The sequence below is a fragment of the Balearica regulorum genome, chromosome 5 (genome assembly GCF_011004875.1).
Source record: "Balearica regulorum gibbericeps isolate bBalReg1 chromosome 5, bBalReg1.pri, whole genome shotgun sequence".
NCBI classification, from domain to species: domain Eukaryota; kingdom Metazoa; phylum Chordata; class Aves; order Gruiformes; family Gruidae; genus Balearica; species Balearica regulorum.
In genome coordinates, this window is record NC_046188.1 from 22468372 (window position 1) to 22487483 (window position 19112).

General features: G+C 38.6%; 1 long non-coding RNA gene across 1 annotated transcript in view; it reads right to left on the reverse strand.

The window, feature by feature from the left end:
• Positions 1 to 19112, reverse strand: part of LOC142601909 (uncharacterized) — a 96537-nt gene that overhangs the window by 21952 nt on the left and 55473 nt on the right. Inside the window, exon 2 of the long non-coding RNA XR_012835482.1 lies at positions 11250 to 11362. This is a non-coding gene — a long non-coding RNA (uncharacterized LOC142601909). The remainder of the gene's footprint in view (positions 1 to 11249; positions 11363 to 19112) is intronic.

A 19112-nucleotide genomic window follows, 5' to 3' on the forward strand; every position in this document is an offset into this window, starting at 1 on the left:
ACAGAAAATGAAACAGTGTTGTTTTCATTATTTCCCCATAATCAAAATCATAGTAGGTAAGATAAAAGTTTTGTGTTTTGTAATTAATGTATCAGCTTCCTTTTTGAGTCAGAAAATAATTAGGAAGGAAATAAGCCTTTGCAATTGTTCTCTCTATCCACCTCTCTTCTGCAGACCTTTGCTACAATTTTGCTACAACTTGTAGCATGATAGGAGAAGGGTTAGTGCTTCTGCTGTAGAAAAAGCTGATGCATGAGTATTACATCTTTATGTCCTGTCTGGCCGTTCAGCTAATCAGGCAATATATGCATGGCAATATATGCCGGTGCATCAGCATAAATGCAAGTCAAAAATCAGAGGGTTTTTTTCCCCTATCAATTGTTTATAGTGTATTCAGGAGATTTTGAAAGCACTGGGAAAGGGATAAGGAAGAAACTGAGAGTGTTGTGGTGAGGGGCTGTGTAGGCACAGACGTAGAACACAAATCCTTCTGAATTTCAATTTCATTAAATTCACTTTTCATAGAAAAACTTGTTCTCTGCAGCCACTAATATTTTAAAACTATGCAAATGTCAACATTGGGTTATTATCTGATTGGACTGAACTGATTTCAGCTTGATTGTTTTAAAAAGCACTGCAAGTTTATAGGAATAAAGCATAATAAATTATACTAGCCTCTAACAGTTTGAGCTTTGGTAACCTGTTATTATTTGCAGCAGTTATTACTTATTTTCATTTTGGAATACATTCTTCTATATACAAATAAATAAAACCCGACCATAGAAAGGTAATTTTTCCCACTCAAATACTGCATAATAGAGAAATATATGATATAAAAAGGTCATAATTTGATTTTGAAGGCTGTGAATGAAATTTTTCCAGCACTTTTCTTTACTTGCCAAAATAGTTTCAGAATTACAAGAATTTCATTATGTCAGCATTTCCTTTATGAAAATGCTGACGCTTGTACATACAGGACAATTATATGTTGATCTTGGTTTTTAGATTTATCTTGATATGTTCACTAGCTAACAGAAATTATTTTCACAATATTTTTTAAGTTTTTTAAGTATGAAAATAATAGGAATAGATTGGCATTTTTAGTGACTGAATACTAGTTCTATTTCCCTCACAATATATATTTTCTTTTTCTGAAACACTGTCAGAATTTCAAAATCTGATCTTGACACAGATTGCAAAAGCCTGTTAAATATTGAGCGTCTTCAAACTAGGCATGAAATTATGATTAATTTGGAGTGTACACATAAGAGTTTTGTGAACAGGTTAAAAAAATAAGATGTAGTGAAATAGAATAAAAAGTGATAATAGAAGCTTTTTTAAACATTTCACTGCAATCAACTATAAATATCCATTTGAGAGGAACTGGGGGATACATAACAGAAAATACATATTAGACTGAGGATAGTGATCTTTTCTGGAAGATTCTTCAGGTAAAGTGTGATTTTTTAATTCCGTTTGAGAAAGTTGTTTGCTACATGAACAGCAGAAGGGGAGTTGCAGCACTTTGTGTTAATGATACGTGGTCTACGCTTAGTTTTGATTTGTGTGACCTTTTGGGGGACTTTGGCTGTTTGTGCTGAACACCCAAGAAAAAAATGCTCTGATTTCAAGTGCACGCTGCTGGTGCTTCCAAAATAGCAGTAGTAGTAGTGGTGGTAGTAGTAGTCCTAGTAGCAACATTATTAGCACTGATAATCCAGTATTGGATAATAGGATGCTAAACAAGGCTATTCAAAGTCATAGTAGGCAATATGTTTAATAAACAACCTCAAACAGGACAAGGTTTGTGATTCTAGACAGTAGGTTGCTGAACCACTATCCCATCTAGTGTGCAAACTTATAAAATTTTAAAATAAGATAGTCAACCTTATATTTTCCCTGTATAAAGAGGAGCCATACAGTTTGAATCTAAAGTTACTTCTGCTTTAGGGTTAAAAAAACCCAAAAACAACCAACCAATTGGGTAAGAAGGGGTAAGAAGTCTTGAAAAAGCTGCAGCAAATCTGGACAAAAAAAAAAGGGAAAAAGAAAAAAAAAAAAAACACCACCAAAACCTCCCACCTTTTCCTGAACTTGCAGTTTTTAGCTACAAACAACATGAACTGTCCTGGGAACACAATAGTTCTCATGAAAATTTCAGTAAGTGTAAGAAGGAAAGCCCTACCTTTGTAAATGCAATATTAAATAGATTTCATCCAGAGCACAAAGACCAGTGATCTTTTCAATACCGTTACATTTCAGCTCAGGAAGGTTGGGTGGATAAAAAATCCCTTCAAACAAATATCTCTGGTTTTCAGTTGGTTTGCAAAGCTGCTTGAGATATTTCAGCCATAAAAAAATTTTGATGAACATTGAAACTACTTCTGTTTTTAAACAAAACACTCATGTTTACGGGGTTTTTTTAATGTTAAAAATTAAAACCAGTCTTCAAAATGTGTGCAGAATGCCCTGCTAGTTTTTCAGCAGTAGAATTTTGTTTTAATGATACGAAGATCTTATGGATACTTCTCGTTTGGGGAAAAAGTTATTCTCACAGACCGATTCCAGCAAAATATTAAATCATCTGTCCCTGTCTGCAAATTCACCTAAGCGGGAACTCCACAGCTCCCAGATCAGTACTCAGTCTCCCTTTAGGTCATACTGCAATATGACTTGATGGGTCATTGCAGGTCCCAGGGAAATCTCTCTCACATCTCACAGCAGCATATGGCGATTAGTTGTGCAGTAATACTCCTGCCTCAGAAACTTGTCCAGTTTACACCTTTTGCTCCTAAAACTTAACAGAGATAACAATACTGCAAAATTCCCACTGGCACCAGGACTTTGGGTTTGAAACTTAAGAATCTGGCTTTATCCTTTCCCATTTCAGGTACGATCTGGATATTCAGATTTTCCTCTTTGTCCATGCACCACCACCCTGAACTTGACCCGCATTGGCTGTTCTAATCTTGAACACTCATAATGAAATTCCTTCAGAATACTTCTGTCTTAACCTGCTATGCCATCTCAATATGGCAGTGATTAATGGAGAAAGACTGGAATTTGCAAGTTCATCCTTTGCGATTAGATTTTCAGCAGTGAAAGTCCAGAGTATCCTCATCTGGCCTCTGTCACCTAACATGTTAAAAAGCCACTGAATGTGTCCTATTTCCAAACTGAAAACACTACCGTGCATTAATGAACACCAAGGTCTATAAGCAAAATTGTACATTTAGCATTTTTAAGATCTTTAATGCCACACCAGGAGCTCTGGAGGCTGCTGGCCTCTGTCTGTCTTCTCCTACCACCCAGACAATATGTCCACTGGTACTGCATCTTAGAACACGGTGGTGACTCATTATCTGGGCTATTTAGACCATGACAATTTGACTAAGGCTGTCAGAGGAAGCTCAGTTATTAACACCAAGAACATCATGTTTCCTCTACCAGAGGTGTACCAACATCATGACCAATATCAGTGCTGAGGAACCACTTTGATCACCAGTGGAGAATATTATCAAAAAGTAGCTGGATTTATATTTAAACCTCAAGATCCAGGAAGATGTCATGAGCAGACAAATCTTTAGAAAACCTGTCTTTTCCTTCCCAGCAGATGGGGGAAATGATAGGAATCAGTTCAGCAACTGAGTTACTTACACAGCAGTAAACAAACACATAAAGTGTAAAAACAAAAGAAAGTTTTGGAACAAACACTGTCTTAAAATGAAACCTAGATTGAATTGAATAAATTAAGGAGCTGCTAGAGCAGACATAGTCTGTGTGTGAAGGTGGAAGGCCCAGAGGGCAGGGGAGGGAGAGAAACAAAGAATAGAAAAAAAAATCTTTGTGAAATATATAAACACCTTCACATGGTCATATACACTGTCTGAAGTTTTTGCTTTTTTTGCTCCACTGCACTGATGCATTTTGACAGGATATTTTGTTCTGCCTCCAGGGTTTTTAGGGAAAAGGGACTCATGGGTTATTACTGTTCCAGTGAAGAGTTTTGACTGAAATGTTTTGGCTCATTTCCTTGAGCTATGCATTAGCCAGATGGTTTGATGCATGTACCATGCCACCCTGTTTGATCCTGCTGTTGGACTTTAGCTCCTGTTCCACTGTCAAAGGGAAGGATTGTTATGAATGTTCTCATTAATATTCACACTGAAGAGTGATCTGACTGCCACTTCACTCGTACTGCAGGTTAAGTGAAGGTGCCCTGTCAAAACAGAGAAAAGTCTTTAGCTCTTCTAATGCAAACCAGTCTGAGAGAAGGTTTTGAGCAGAAAATTATATTCCAGTACTCAGGGCTTCCATCTTCTCTGACACTGATTTACTATGTCAAAATCTCTTCTTCATTATTAAATAAGGAGAGCAATATCTGACTCTTTCAGAGAAAAAAAATATATTTTAGAAGGTCTTGTGATAAAATTCTTGCATAAAATTGTATAAATTGTGAACTGATTAGTAACATGAGTAACTTCAACGCAGTAATTAAAATCCCTGCTCGTGGACAGGACCTTGCTATGCAATATATCACATAAACCAAAAATTCCCTCTGAATGGCTACAGCACACTAGCACCCTGGAAGAACAGCCAAAAGGTGCAGAGGAGGCTGGAGCCCTCTGCCCACCTGGTCCTGCAGAGGTGAACAGCCCACAGAGCTGAGGACAGACACTATGAGACAGGACAGACAGTTCTCCACAAGGCTGCTCTCCAGAGGTGCTGGGCAAGGTCAGGGAAAGAGACCTGCTGGGTGCCGGCAACCTGAGAAAAATGTGTGTCCAGGTATCAAAATTTTGAGAACATAGTTTTAAACACAGTGGAAATCTAGTCCTTATGCAAGCAACTTAAGTATCTCTTGTATTTCTTAACAGCTTATTCCTGCCATCCAGTGATTAATAATGTCAACCTACACTAACTCAAAATTGATCATATGTTAATAATTTTTTTTTAGAATTACCAAAACTATGTTCCATTCTCAAAATAGCTTTCCAGGATAACTTATTTCTGCTTTAGAACACATTAAGCAATTGAGACTATAGTATCACTGGTCTCAGTGGACTATGTTACCGGTGCATGAAGCTGCTGAGGAAGATGATTGCCTCTGTCAGCCCACATAATGCAGCATTTTAAAACTCCCCCACTGTATTAGATTTGCTGAATTCTTACGACACTGAATTCTAGAGGCTGACCACAAACCAAAGAAAAGAAATTATGTGAAGGGAGGTCAAACTCTTAAGAAATTTTTCTACCATCACTGAAAAGTTTTATGATTTTGATAAAGGATCTACAACCTGTGTAGCATCCATTTGACTTCTGTACAGGACTTATCTCCTTCTTGGATTTTGACTATTAATCTCAGAAGAAAAAGTATTCTTTCTTGCTGTGTGAGACAGGATGCCAAATTCATACTCATGGCATAGTCTCCAAGTTCAGTATATATTAACCTTTTGTTTTTCTCATGTAGCTGTGTACTATGTATCCAGAGTGCATTAGCTTCTGTTTACTCTAGACATAGCTGCAACAATGGAACAGATCCATGAACCTGCTACATGCCAACAGATACAGAAAAAGCAGTGTCAGTTTGAGCAACTATCAGCAAATTTTTGTGTTTATCCCAAGTTCAACAAAAATCCACCTGGTAGACTATGTACTATCTTATTAGACAGAAGTGGCTACAGCAAAGCTAGTTTGTGTTTGAAATAACACTTTATGGTGAAGTACAAGGAAGGTAAACCCTGAAAAGGATTTAACTCTGGACAAGAACTTAAACATGCACGTGTAAATACCATAAAGATGTCTAAACTCAAAATATACCTAAACTCAAAAACTCGGTTCAGTTGCAGCCTGACAGAATAAATGACTGCTACAGATCGGTCAAGAACTTTTTTTTGTAAGTGGTCTTCCCTGTCTCTCCGTTGGTAATTTCCACAGCTTCTCAGGGCTGGCAGAACAAGATATGTCCTGACTCCTCAGCCCTTGTCATTTACAGAGTGATGTATAACTGCAAGGCCACCTCCATTGCTCTAAACTAATAAACTGAACTGTCAGATGCACACGTGAGGCTGACACACATTTATTCTTCTGCCCCATTTGTCTCTGGCCAGGACAGATTGAAAGCTGAAGGCAGCAAATTGCTCATACCAGTTTAGCAGATTGAGTCTTAGTCAACCCCTTAGTTCATATAGTCTTGGACAACTTGGTGTTGAATGCATGTTTAAACCGCTTTGGAACTCACAAAGTAAACATTTCCCTGATTCTCCTTCCTAACAAAAATCCTCCACTCTGTTTTTGTTGTTTTCTCTCCCCAGACCACCTCCCACAAAACAGGGGTCAGAGCAGACTCCTCCTACACAGGAATATCTGTGTGAAAAAAAAAGTAGGGATGTGAAGACTGCAGATGAGTGAGATGTCTTCTCAAATGCAAGACAATGGGTCCTGAGGACACAAGATGTTGTCCTGTCCTTTCTATTTTCTGTTGGCTGGTCTAGGAAGCCCTTTACTCAGAAAATTATCTTGATGTTTGGTTAGCAATTTTTACGTGTATATTATAAAGCAAACTGATTTAGTGATGAACAATCAGGAACCTTAAAGTTAAAATATTGTGACTTTGAGCCTTGGATACTAGGATTTTGCCTGTCCTGAGGAATTAATTTCACTGAGTAATAAAGGTGTTTGTAAAAGTAAGTTCTTCCACCAATAAATTATATAGGATTTTAAAGCTTCAGTGATGTTCTGAGCAATTCTGAGAGTCTAAATTCCCTTCTGTCTTTAGTATGAAAAATATAATATGTAGTGATTTTCATAATAAAATGAAAAGTAGACCTGTTTTTTTGTTTTGGTTTTTTTTTTTTTTTTAGTTTGGAGGATCTTGGGGTTTTGGGGGTTTTTTGAGGTTTTTTTGGGATTGGGGTTTTTTGGGGTTTTTTTTTTTTGGCAATGAGCGCACTGATAGGGTTGGATTGTAATCAGAAAAAAAAAAAAAACAAAACCCAGCAGGCAGAGAAGACTCCTCCTGAGGGATAGTTATAGTTCAGAACATGGTACAGAAGTTCATCTTTATTCATATAGTTTATGGGAGTAGGTCTTGCTTCAAAAGGCTGTGTTACTATTTTATTCTGGGAGATGTCCAGTTTGAGTCAGCCAGATCGTGTCAGACACAGGTTGGTAAAAACACAGTATCTTGTTCTCAAAAAGTTTTTCTTGACATTAAGCCAAAGTTTTCCCATAGTTCCTGCCCATTACTCTTTGATGATTACCTCCCTAAAAATTACATTAAGTTACAATGACACGTTAGCTATAAAAGGCAGACACAGTTTTTAAAGAGCTGGGTTCTCAGAGCAAGATAAGGCGGCAGAAAGAGACTCTGCTCGGTCTACCTCTACTAGACACACAGCCAGCACAAAGCCAGCAGCAGAGCCTCACCGAGCATGTAGCAATGAGAGGTGAATTCAATGTCAATGGCTCATTCAGTCTTTTTGCCTCTCTGCCAATGCTTCCAGCAAGTGCCCAATTAGCAGTGACAGCGGTGGTGGTGTTTATGAGAAACTAGCCTGAGACTGTCATTTCTTTAAATTTGAAACTGCAGAGCAGACACAGGGTGGTAAAGCTTTTAAGTCCCTATTGACATGCACCAGAATTTGACCTTGAACTGGTGACTTAGAGGTGAAAGCCTTTATTTGCTAAGTCAGTCTGTCTCCCACAGAGTGAATTTGTAATGCATGTCTCATTCCAGTCTACTTTATTTCTCTTGAGACCAAGGAAGCCCTCCCCTGTGCAACAGCTAGAACAGCACCACCTTGATTCCCTCCTCTCACCAAAGAAAATTGGGGTTTTGTAGTCACTCAGGTCTATGGTGAACAAATGGGTCAGTGCATCCAGCACTGATAAGTGAACAGTAGGAGGACTGCAAAAAATATGAAAAACAAGGTCCTGAGTTATAAACACAATGGATTGTCACATGAGGAATTACCCAGAGGTGATAATGAATGTGGTATTTCAGGAAATTCCATTCAAAAGTTACTAAAAGGGATATGAAAGAGAGAGAAAGAAAAGGAAGAATATGCATGGAAGACTTTTCAGAGGCTGAAGCAAACACAAAAATCACAAATTACTGGAATGTCCCCCTAAGACACTCCTAATTTGTTGGCATGTCTTGCCTGTTGTAAATGTCTGCATACACTGATGGCCTATTCAGTAAATAACAGTGCACATTAATTTTAAGTACATGGGCTAAACTGCAACCATAGTTCTTGGTTGTCAAATGTCTTACAGTGCTCCTGGGTCCATTTCAAAGCCGGAATCCCACTGCCTTGGAATTTAAAAAAAGATCTGACTTCTATGTAAGTTCTGAACACCCAGCATGAAGGTTTTTGATTTACCTCAGTATGAGAATTCAGGGCTTGATTCTGTATTGGGTGGTTTGCTGCTTTGAACAAATTATTTGAGCAAATTATTGCTATCCTCTTTCTATTCTGTTTTCTACTGTTTCTACTATTGCCCACTGTAGTAGAATGAATCCAGGGTTAGACTATTTTTGATCTGACCTGGTAAAGCCCTTCTCTAACTCAGTGCAGAGAGCCAGTCCTTTTTATTATTAAAGGAATACAGACTTCTAATCTGACATTCCGGCTGCTTCACAATCTCTTTCCACAGGTGTAAAAGACAAAGCAAATTACAAAATGCTGGGGAACAGTATGCCTGAATTGTGGACTCAAAGTTATTCTTTGTTATTGTTCTCCTTTTCCTAGCTTAGCTATATGACAGCCAGCCACTCGGCCATCTACATCCTTATTCCTTTCCAGCTCCTGATCTCCTGATAAAAAGGGCATGTTGACATGTGATATGGCTGAGCTCCTGCCAGCCAAGGATGGCATAAGGGGCCTTTCCAAGCTAACGTGAATCAGAGCAACCCACAAAGACAATATGACATATTCAGGGACTAAAATAGCCTTGGAGATTAGATCATCACAAAGTTGTTATACAAACATTTTTGACAGTTCTCCCATTGTTCAAATTTCTGTGTTGAACTGAGCAAAGCTTAGCAAGGCAAAAGACTTTAATCTTGCACTTGGAGAACCATGAAACTTTGAATTAAGTGAATTAAGCACCAATAAAACCAACATTCCCTATATTTATTTTTTTTAAATATTGAAAAGCTGGAAAAGAAAACATAATAAGAGGCAAGACAGGTGCTGCATGCTTGCGTGCCTCACTCATCTGTACCTGGGTGGTCATATCTTCTGTCTTTGAGGCAGTGAGGCTTTTCTTACCACTATATATTCTCTGCTATTTTACTGAGGTCAATTTGAAAGGTCCAACTGTGTTTTCTTCCTTTCAGAGACTCAGTCTCATACCCCATATGACCACAATGCTAAAAAAATGTTTTCTAATATTAATCTTTAGCTGTTTCCTTTGACTAATTAGCTCTGCCATATGTGCAAATACTGTAAAAACTTTCCTCTCTTATGTACAATCACCTTCCAGATTATTATAAAATTCTAAGTTATTTGCTTTAGTGTGTCTTTATATTCACAATACAGGAAGGCAGATAACTACTGCGTTTATTTCTGTTCTTCTCCACAATGAAAATTTTGGTGTCTTTACGTTTAACCACACTGGAGCAAAATGATTACTGGGATGTTTCTTCTTGTTGTCATACTTTGAAATTTAATAATCATATTCAAAACAAAATTCTTCTTCTGACTTCTAAGTATATATGTATCTTCTGTTATACTCAGCTAATTAATGATGAATGTTTGAACAATCCCATGTTATCATTATCTAAAAGCCCATCTTATCTCATTAACCATAATTGAGGGAAAAAAAGAGACACCCACTGCAGTGGTGTGTATTTGTCCTAATTATAGTGATTTCACGAACTTAAAACCCTGTTTTGATTATTTGGCTTTAGCATTTTCTTTGTAACTTAATAGTCTTCCAGGGAGGTTGCAGAATGCTTTCTCTGTCCTTGTTAAAAAGAATTATTTATAATGATTTGATTAAGTATCACTTTCCTTGATACTCAGTCATGAGAGGAACTGTACTGGGGATTGGATTCTTTTTTAACTCAGAGAAGAAATACAAGCTGGAAGGCAAACGTAATTGAGTTTTCTGCTTATTTTAAGTGGGCAACATCTGAATAAGCCAGTGCAGGCTGCAGAAAAGAATGCATCAGGAGGCCTTCAAAAATAAAATAGGCTATAAAGGAGGGATCCTTTACATAGTTCCTATGCTTAGAGGTTTTTTAGTGCTGTATTCCTTAGAAGTGGTAGATCCTGCAATGAACTTCATGCACCTGCATGTAAATATCCAAAGTAATGCAATGCAGATATCTGAAATCGGTCAAATAGGAAGCAAAAAGTGCCTATTTCTTTTCTCTGCCAAAGGAATCTAAGGTGACTAATTCCAACAGGGAGGTCTATGCTGCAAATTGCCTAAGTTAAATGACATAAAGTGTGTTCCTAGAGTTTGAAGTTTGAAGACTGACATTAAACTAGCTGGTAATTAATTTGTAAAGTAACACACAAAATATTTTTTTCCCTGAAAGCAAGATAACATTTACTGTATGCATTATACACCCGTAGTAAACTGGTACATCTTCCTTTAGGAGAAGTACCAGACCATTGTTTTCTGCCTTCTGAGTGTAATGTGCTAAGGTCCTGACAGGAGTTTTCTTGGGTTATCTTTTATTCTGGTTTTTTTGGGTTGGGGTTTTGGGGTTTTTTTGGTTGGTTGGTTATTGGTTTGGTTTAAGAATAATTTTGTTTGCTCCAAGATCTCTGTTCTTAAGAGCTGGCTGCATAAAAAAAAAAAACAAACCACACCAATCAGTAATTCCAGTAGGGGATTATATGACACTACTAGCGCCTTGTGCGAGGAGAAGCTTTGCATATAGCTTGTGCTCTGACTAGCTGCCAGTCTGCCCATGCAGGAGTCCATAGACAACCTGTGGCCAGAGAGACTGAACATGCTTATATGAAGCCAGCTGCCACTAAACTAGTATCTTACTTTGCTATCATCAGTCCCACGGGACACTGAAATCATCAAAAGAATGGATGTAGCCAGAACTGTGCTTGCAGCTTCCCTTGCTGAATGAAAACTGAATTTAGACCTACAGACACCTTTAGCTTTAGGACACTTCTCAAAATGTCATATGGAATTAGTGACAGTTGATTTTCACCTTCTGAGGTTCAAATGCTTCTCCCTTTTTTAAACCACTAAGTAAGGTAATTCAGGTAACTTACCATCTATGTTCTCCCACTTCACTAGGGATCTTAATCTCAGTTCCTTGCCCCCGAAAAAGTTCATTGCAGATCACTGTTGTATCACTGGATTGCTCTTCAATCAGACTTCATCACTGGTAGGGAAAAAAAAAAAAAATATTAATGTCCACACATCAGGCTTCGCATTTTCAGCATGGAAGTTTGAGACATCCTTCAAGCCTTTACAGAAAATTCAATAATTATGTACAAACCACAAACTATAGCCCTGAACTTCAGCTATCTAAATCTTTGATTAATACTGAAAGCACCCTATAATGTCATTACATAGGCAAGAGAGACAGCTGCTGGAGCTTTAAGCTCTTCCTTAAAACTACTCCGAGGAGCAAGAAAAGTTTCAGATATTCCTTGAAGGGAGGGACAGAGAAGACAGCAATTCCAAAAAAAGAGTAGTAGCCCGAGGCAATAGTAGGACTAATGGGAACTGAACATCTGTGAAGGAGGAGATCAGTATGGGGAAAAGAAATATGGGACATCCAGCTTTGGAGTCATGAAACGTTCAAATAAACGAGCAAATCTATAGAGATACCCAATCTCTAAAAAGCTAATTCAGAGGAGCTGCTCAGTCTCCCAGGGTGCTCTCCTTTCCACCCAAGAGCATCACATTGATGATAATTTGCTCTCAGAGAACTGCAGCATGCCTCAGCTCCCAAGGGCTTCTGCTGTTCTAGACAAAGACAGAAAAGAAAAACCAAAACACAGACCATTTGGATCTTGTATGACTTTCATAAGCAGTGAAAAGTAGCATAACCTTTTTAGTGCAGAGAAAAAAGAAAAAAACACTAATGCACATCTTGCATCTGAGTAGTGTTTTTGGGGGATAGCAAATTAAATTCATATGCTTTTATAGAGAAAAGTTGCAGCCATTTGGCTTCATTCTCTTTTTTAAACTTTTATTCTTTATTTCATGATTTATATATTTATACCTATATTATATATTTATTTATATTATATATATTCTGCCCCTCTACTCTGCTCTTGTGAGACCCCACCTGGAGTACTGCGTCCAGCTCTGGGGGCCCCCGTACAGGAGAGACATTGAGCTGTTGGAGCGAGTTCAGAGGAGGGCCACGAAGCTGATCAGAGGGCTGGAGCACCTCTCCTATGAAGACAGGCTGAGAGAGTTGGGGTTGTTCAGCCTAGAGAAAAGGCAGCTCCGGGGAGATCTAATTGCGGCCTTCCAGTATCTGAAGGGGCCTACAGGAAAGATGGTGAGGGACTGTTTATCAGGGAGTGTAGTGACAGGACAAGGGGTAAGGGGTTAAAAGTGAAGGAGGGTCAATTTAGATTAGATGTTAGAATGAAATTCTTTATTGTTAGAGTGATGAGGCACTGGAACAGGTTGCCCAGAGAGGTTGTAGATGCCCCATCCCTGGAAGTGTTCAAGGCCAGGTTGGATGGGGCTTTGGGCAACCTGGTCGAGTGGAAGGTGTCCCTGCCCATGGCAGGGGGGTTGGAACTAGATGATCTTTGAGGTTCCTTCCAACCCAAACCATTCTATGATTTATCATATTTTTTTTTATTTTTAATAAGATTGTAAAAAGAAAGCCTCCAAATATCAACTTACACTTTATTTCTTTAAATCTCTGTGCTGTCCCACGTTCCCTGCAGAAAATACTCTTGAGATTTGTGGCAAAATGTCCTGACATCTGTCAGTTCTCCCAAGACAAACACAGGTAGTCACCCTTTTCAGCAAGGCTCCTGGAGGTTTGAGCTGAATCTTGCAACAGGCCACAGCTGTCACTGAACAACCTTACTATCTATGAGACAAAAAATTTCTACATTGCATCATGAACACCACAGGAACTGGACTTTGGGAGCCATGAAAACAAACACACATGGTGAAGCCCTGTAATTATCTCTTATTTGCAGGGGCCCTTTTATCGAGAATATATTTGACCCACAAGATGTGCTCCACTCTCTGAAATACACAAAAATGGATCTGGTATGCTCTCTCTACTTTCTCTCACTCACACACACACCCCTTTCCGATGGATATTGGGAATGGTGGGGTAAATGGAAAATGCTGCTTATACAACTGCTATAACAGCAGCAGCTTTGGAAGAATACAATAACTTACATCATGTCATTTCCTTGTAATGGCATGAAGAGCAGGCCACATTTTCTCTTCCTTTTTCATCAAGATAAGGCAACAATAGAGGAGGCCCATCTCCCACTTGCACCCACTAACTCAACTCAGAAAAGGATTTCCTTTCAGTGTTTTTCTTTGCATCACTGCTAGCACCTGCATGTGCTGGCTGTTCACTATAATTGAAGAAGATGATGTTGCACTTTGCCTAATCTTTGGGATTTCTCAGATGACACAGAAAATAAATTTTGGAAATTATATCAAGAAAAGACAGTAAAAAACTTTGTTCTCTGTAACCAGTCTGTTGATGTACAAATTCAATCCTTTGTCTGTGTTCCACCATACCTCAAAATTTCTGGTCCCCTAATATACTTGAGGCTTTCCAAGGGCATGTGCAGATCCTAAGCAACAGTTTCAGAAGAACTCTTCTAGGGATGATAGATTCCTTAACCTCAGCCACTTAGGGCTTTAGAGTTGATTTATAGAAGTCAAGATGACCAACTTACCCAAATGCCCTACAAAGGGGCATTTGAATATAAAATGTGACTGCCTTGAAGGGTCCAGAGCCTTTCTAATTGCCTTTCCAATGACTCCATCTCATCTCAAACAAAAACACTTCAAAGACTCTCGGTATGGCAGTTGCTGCCTAGTAGACTGGTGGGGCAGAAATAAATTTTAAAAATGTTATAAAAATAAACCAAGAGTATTATTCCATTAACTAAATGGGACTCGAGAAATGACTACCATTACTCATTATTACTGCCCTACTGAAAGAGAGGAAGACTAATTATGAATGGATTTGTTTGTGTCTATAATCCCTTCATTTACAGACTTTTGCCTCTAAAAGAATAATTGCAAACTCGAAGTAGGTCTTCCTGAAATGCATTACTCACAAGGACAAAAATCAGTCCAGAGTTCCAGCTAATGACAAAATGTTCTTCAGAATTAAAAATCGAGTTAATAGGCTCACAGTTATTTGTCTCGGATTATTGAGTAATATTACATTTGGTTTTACTTCCCTTGGTGAAATCAATTCCATTCCTCAAACCAGACAGCTTACGCCTTGTCACTTCCATGTAATGAAATCAGCTATTAGATTCTGCATGCTCCATCCTGATATGGATTTATTGATGGCTCAATCGGTTGCCCTTTGTCCAGAGACTCAGGACCTAGGAGGGCAGTGACACCTGGAGGGAGGCAGTGGCCCTACAACTAGCTTTCTTTACCAAAGTACCACTGAGCAAGGGAATCTTTATTAACATGATGGACTTTTTGAAAAATAGCAGTAGGACCAAAGCTCCGTTGGTGCCTTCTAACCTACAACCTATTCTGAGGCATATGAACATGCTGCAGTAGGCACTAATTTTGTTTTCCTGCATCTGAGCCACAAAGCCCCTCTTAGCTATTTTGAGACGGGTGTTAGGATTTGCATTATTTTTTACTCCAATAGAGAGAGTGTGTCTTTTGCCAGAGTCATCAGTGAGAAAACAGGATGAGAAATGGAAAACATTAATAAAAGCCATGGAGGCAGCTGTGTGAAGTGCAGGGTGCAGCCGCCAGGAGTGGCTCCAGCTGCTACTGCATTGAGAAAACAGGAAATAATCCAAGAAGTTGATACAAAAAAGGGGATGTAATTCTGGGAGCTGTACACATTTCAGTGACAGATTCCCAAGCTATAGAGTGAAAATCCTCAGCCCAGTTAAAATTTTCTCAAAGTTCAGGGATATTCTGCTGAAAGAGTATACTTAACTGTGGCATCATTGGTGGCTGGGTGATTTAGTTAAGGACTCTAAGTACTGGTGCATCATAGCAGGTGGGATGAACAACAGTGAACTATATTTAAGAGAGTATCACGATATTTAAGAGCATATCATGCACCATTGTGCATGATCCTGCAAAGGAATGTGAAAATGGTATAAAAGGTAGACTGTATCCTGCATTGAATGTAGGTGAATTCCCAACCAATATTGAGACCTTTCTAAATCTGGATCTAAATCTAAACTATATACAAATCCTATTATTTCCTATTTCTATTATTATATTATTCCTGTTATAATTTCATCATAGTATTTTTTGTAAAAATTTACTCAATAAAATGGAATGGTCAGATTGCATGACTTTTACCCACTTCAACTTGTACATGCTTTATCAAACAGAAGTTAGGGGAAATACTTAAAAGCATGAGATGCTCCCCACCATGGCTGAATATGTCCCGAGTAGTTTGTCCCATAGATTCAGGATGAAGACAGCTGCAGCTGTCATTCAGACAAAAAGGAAGTAGTAGATTTTATTTCAAAGTAATTAAATATTTGCCTTCCCCTATCTCTTCCCCCTACTCCTTTGCCACCTTCCACTAAGGAAGAAATTGGTAATCACAAATATATCACGGATCACTGAGTCCCTCAGTGTGCAGGTACAAGCATATGCACATTTAGTAATATTTCAAGTATTTGTAACCTATCACCCACCCATGGTTTTAACTTTTTTTTTACTCCTTATACTCCTACACGCCAAACATAGTGTAGCTTCTACTCTCTATCTGCCAGATTCCCTCTTGCTGCAATAAAATATACTTCTATGGCTTTTTGCTTTTAGTGGCAGCTGGTTTGCTGTGCAGATAGCAGATATTCTGTGGACCATTCTGGGCTCATGCCTAGATTGATTGCAAACTACAGATAACTGGACATTTTGATTCATTTGGTTCCTTGTAGCTGTGGACTCCCATGTTCCTGCACTACTCCAGAAGGGAATAACTGGCTCAAAACCTGAAAGGAAGAGAGTAAACATGAAAAATTCTTCAAAAGTTTAATTGTAGGTGTAATTATCAGTGGTGCAAATTCAATTACAACATTCAGCTTGGTTCCATTCATAATGTCATACTTACAGTAATGTTGCCAAGATCCGAATGTGATTTTAAAGTTTGCATGTTTCCAACAGATACTTTTTATAAAAAAGTAGGTGCAGGGGACTTTCACAGGCAGCAAAGTAGCTGAAATAAATGGAAGAAGAAAATAGAGAGTTTCACACAGAACTGCTAATAGATGAGGAGTCTGGATGATCTGAACACCTGGAAAGGTGTTCACCTTCATGAAAGGTAGAGGGCTTTCCACACTACGGAGCACTACACACAATTACAGCTTGCCACTGATCATGGTGCCAAATCTTTCCTTGAGCTAACTTGAGCAGTTCCAGGGGATTTACTGTAGCAGTGAAATGGGCCCCCAAACAAATAGAAACTTGCTCACAGAGACAAGCAGCAAAGCAGAGCAAGAAACACCACCTTTCAGCTACCAAATGACCATCACAGGCCATGTGGGACCTAATAGGACCATTTTTCATGCAGAAGTTTTGTCCCTTGTAAAATAACTTTTCTACTCCCTCCATGCTGCCTCAGCGCTACTCAGTGACACTGAGTATATCTGCACAGGCAGCTATGCCAGGAGCTCCTCAGGCTCAGAGTAAGTTTGGGCCAGGTCCTGCTTCTGCCTTTGGTCAGCTGGGGGCATGCAGCAAGGAGACCTCAACTGCAGCCACTGGAAGCAGCACTGTCACCTCTGCATGGTGTTACATCTCTCCTACTTAAGCCTCAAGGGAGCATCTGCTGCTCTGAGCTATGGTGGTTTCTACCACAGCTACCCTCCCCGCCCAGAGCCACCCAGTCTGGTAGAGCTCCGTCTAATGTCTGGCACAGCTTGTCCTGGGGAGCGTCTCGCAGGTCACTTCTTTTTTTGCCCAGGGTACTTGTCAGTAAGAATAACTGCCTGGCTTCCCAGGTGTTGTGAGGGTTGTTAATACACATTTTTCAAGGCTTTTTTTGATGACAGGAACTGTTCCAATTTCATATAATTTCATAGTGGCCATCTTGAGCATATTTTTAAAACTCTGATCTTCCTAATGAAAAGATGATTATAAAGCAATAGCAGAAAGCAAGCAGCCCAAAGAGAGAGTTCTTATGAATTCACGATTAGTTATAGCATTGCTGCAAATAAGTTTATCTGCCTGACATTTAAGTTCAGCTGATTTGCAGGATGCATTCAGCTACATCTTGGAGATATGGGATGCATTTTATTGATTTTTATTTTATATTACATTGAATTTGGCACTGAAACAGTCATCACATCTTAACATCTCAGCAGGACATGCTGCTGCCTACAGTACTGTTGTAGTAAATCAAGCTTTGAACTGACAATTAGTTGTGCTCCTCGTTTAGTTGTGCAAGAACACAGGAAGGGGGAGTCACAAGTTAGAGCATTTTCAAACCAATAGGAGTAATCTCCTCCCAGCATCATACAAATTGACCACGACTCAAACTAGATGTCATACTCTTACTTTGCTTCCCACACAAGGATGTAACTACTGAGAATTACGCCACCTAAACAAAGATACTTTGTGGATACAACTTTTTCATGAGTTGTCCTAAAGTAAAATAAAAGGGTAAAGAGGAAAGAAATCATTTGCTGACATAACTTTGGTTTATTGTCCTTTGCTTTCCTATGAAGAGTCTGGGGTCACTGCAAGCCCAAGATATTCATTATATTGTTTCCCTTGGGTAATTCTGAAAAGGGCACAGAATGTCAGTAATCATCTCCTTTATGTCTTAGTGGCAAGCTTATGATTGAAGGATTACCTTGCTAATACATGTTTAAATGAGGCTCTGGCAATGTTAGTGGTATTTAAAAGAGCTCTGGCATTTGAAACAGTCGACAACAAGAGATTGTGCTGATAAATAGAACCAGGTTCATGTTAGGCTGGCTCTGAGACTAAAGGCTTTAACATCAGCTTTGTTCTGACACTTTGCTTTTTAAACCCATAGCAAAACTGTTTGGTGCCAAGTGCTGAACAGAACATCACAAAAGCTGAAAATGATGGAGAAATTAAAAAATGTTGCCAAATGAAAAACCATATAAAAATAACTTATACTTAATAGCCGTCATTATTTATTATTATTATTATTACATATCAAAGATTAAATTGAACTTTTTTGCCATAGGAATTCTTTTAAACTAGCGGAAGAAATACAGAAGGTAAATAGTGCAGTATCTGGTTATTTTCATTTACATTTTTGACAGTCTTCTAAATGTAACAAATATTTAGCTCAATTAATGTGTCATGGGTAGGATAATACAAGTCATGCCTCCCTGCACCAGAGAGGTCCTTCTATGCTCAGTTGGATTCCCCTAGATTGTGGTTGGTGAGGTTTTTTTAGTTGCAGAAAAGAAGCAAAAATTATTTTCCTAGAGGATTTTAAACCATGCCCTTTTAGACTATTAAAATTTAGTCCATTATTTGTGAAGTCCTTTTCAGAGTCTCAGCTGGAATGCAGTATTTAAATGCTGGACATAATTCCCTGAGGCTTCATGGTGAGGATGTAGATGATTTACAGACAACATGACTTCTTTGGAAATACAATTTTTTTTAAATTAACCATCAAATCAAGCCTTTCACCTTCCTTTCCTACTGCCTTTGCTACCTCTCTTCCCTCATTGCTGAAAATCCCACTTCTCTGTTGTAAAGTTGGTTCAACTCTTGGTGCAATATTTGACTCTATCTTTCTTGCTTTTTACTAGATAGCTTGTTTATTAAACCATAGGTAGTAACCGCAAAAATTTACATTTCTCTCCATCACTACCAAGAAACTCTGAGAAAAAAATTTCATCAGGATAGAAACTTGAATCAGTCTCCTTTCTGCCTTCCTCAATTCTTGGATCTTCAGAAGTGTACCAGCACTCCAATGTGTA